Raw genomic sequence first — 2,921 nt, forward strand, 5'->3', positions numbered from 1 at the left:
TTTTAATGACCACTTTGCATTTGAAAAATAGAAAAGAGTTAAGTTCAATACTTGTATTCACAATACTAATGAAATATTGATCTTTGGGGATCATCTATAGTACCATTTGTAGGATGTTCTAGATATATGCTGACATTCATTGATTAGTTTTCTTAGAAAAATTTGGGTGTTCTTCTTGAAGCAGAAGAATGATGTATTTTGCTTTTACTACTTTTAAGGAATGAAAGATCATAATCAAGAAGCAGATTGTAAAGTAGGTAAAAAATCTCTCCATTTTTAAGATTTTTCTTTTAGCTCAAATACTTATATAGTGATGAGGCATATTAATATAAAAAATTTTATCTCGTATCATATTACATAAGTAATTAGTTTTCTAACCTTCGTTGAAAAAATAGCAATGATCAAACACTCAATAATTGAAAACGACTAATTAAAAAAAGTAAATATTTTCAAGTTACTTAACTTTGAGTGTGTACAAAAATTACTAAATATATTAGGGAATGATATATTTTTGAAGAACCATCCCATTTACTTCAGAAAAAATAAAAACATTAGGGAGTTGTTAAGCCACACTCTCTTGACACTCATCAAGATATCGTTAATCTATTCAATGAATAGAGATCCAACCTCATATCAAAATCCTACCAAAAGAAATATGTTTCATTCCTCATAAAATTTTCGTTTGATTTTTCGCTGGTTGGAAAGCAATGAATAAACTTATTGGAAATGGAGTAACTAGATTAGATATTCTCGAAATTCTTAGAATTCATAATAATCACTAAGAAGGAATGAAGGTAAAGTCGCTTTAGGCAATCAATATTTTATTTTGATAAAATCCTTCAATAACATCTTCTCAGTGTAAAGTTGAGGGACGAAAAGCCAAATTACAAAAATAAAACTCAAAATATAGAAAACATGAAATATTAATTTCAAAAGCGAAGGCAAGACTATTTGTCAAGATGTCTTATATATATATATATATATAAATAAAACCCTAAGAAATAGTATTTGGTAAGGACAACAAAAGTTCAACCACTACATTTATTGTCCATCCAATCATCTTCATTGCACAAATATGAGGTAATCCAATTCAAATCATGAGAGAAAATTCTAGCCAAGAAAAGAGCAGAACTTTAAAGGATGTTAGCAAATCTTAAGGAGCCCTTATTACTAGATTTAATTGTACCATTACTACTTCTCTCATGCAAATAATGTAACATCTCTCAAACATATGATTCTCTAATAGTCTCAAACATGATAATTTATCTCAATAACAATCATACATCAAAAAGAACATGAAATAAACTTATCTTAGAATCAGTCAAAAAGATAGAAATATGAGCATAAATAACTCAAATAAAATGAAAATAAATTTCATTCAAATCAATAAAAACTTACAACATAGTCAAAGAAAGATGCATGAAAGTAAGGAAAATTAGATATCACTTGGCCCACCTCATCTTTATCTCTTGCCCATAGCAACAAATTCTTCATTTAGCCTCTTTGTCTCAACTTAAATACATTTTTACTTTGTCGTCATCTAAATATTGTCAAGCATGCTAAGGCCAAGAGCTAGAATATTTGATCTTGCATTGCAGATCTATTTTTTTCGGTGGTAATAAATCCTGACAGTCATAGAACCCAAAACCCTAATTTTTAAAAATAATCAAATATTATCTTTATTTTTTTTATAAGCTATATAACAATATTGAATGTCCCAAAATAATTTTGAGCTCTATGATTATGCTCATGCAATAATTTTTGCAATGAAGTTGACAATTAGCCCGTCCTAGTTAGTTATTGGGAAAATTATAGATACAATTATTTTGTCAAATGTATTGATGATTCACTACAAATGCTCTTGTAGTGCTGACACATGTCACACACAGACACTCGTGTGTCATGCTTTAGACATGACACATGTGCCACACATGTCAGACACTATTTGTCTCAAGTTCAATTAAAAAATAAAAAAATAATTAGCTATGTATGTCCTTTAAAGTAAATTTAAATTTTACAGATATATATATCAGACACACTTGCCTTATGTCCAAATATATATATTACAAGTCAATGTAATTTGTCATTTTGCGAACTTTAATGAAACTGAGCAGATGTAATCTAATCTTTAAACAAAGATAAAATCTAATTTAATATGAATAAATTTGAAATGAATGTTCAGATTAAGGATCTGTTTGGAGCAGTTACAACTCTTCGAAGGAGAAGCTGTAAAGCTGCTGCAGAAAATAATATTGTTCAAAATATTACGGTCACTATTAGAAATTTATTTTATTTTCAAAAAATCAGATCATTAATTTCTAACAGCCATCAGATTTTATTAATGGTCTGATTGCGGCAGCTGTAGCTTATTGAATAATATGTTGATAAGCTGATTAAAAATAATCTGCTGATAAGCTAGGTGCGGTGACCATTATAAATTTTTATTTTTTTGGAAAAGTCAGACTATTGCCAATAAGCCACCACCGCACCTAGTGAAAATGTTGTTTTCTGCTTTCTGAAAACGCATAAGCTGCCAAAACACAGTTTACCCAAACATGTCATGTGCATTTTCAAAACATCACCGCACCAAATATGCTGCCCCAAACAGGCCTCAAGTCGAACTAGAAAACACAACTTCCGATTGATACATCTGAAAAAACAAGCAAACTATAATTTTATAAAATACCACCACTACTCGCATGTGAATTAGTATTGCTCCTATTAATCAAATTCCGGCACTTCCATAACGTAGGCATGTGCATTAATGGTTTTATTTGATCATGTCACATCTCACTAGTTAATCATTAAGACGTAGCAACGTTGAAGTGCACAATTTCTGTTTCATCAAGTCGTATATGGTAGTGGAACCTACAGGTGGTTGAAGGGTGGTTTTCTTTCATAGATATATATATAAAAAAAAA

The sequence above is a fragment of the Phalaenopsis equestris genome, unplaced genomic scaffold, assembly GCF_001263595.1.
Source record: "Phalaenopsis equestris unplaced genomic scaffold, ASM126359v1 Scaffold000504, whole genome shotgun sequence".
Lineage (NCBI taxonomy): Eukaryota > Viridiplantae > Streptophyta > Magnoliopsida > Asparagales > Orchidaceae > Phalaenopsis > Phalaenopsis equestris.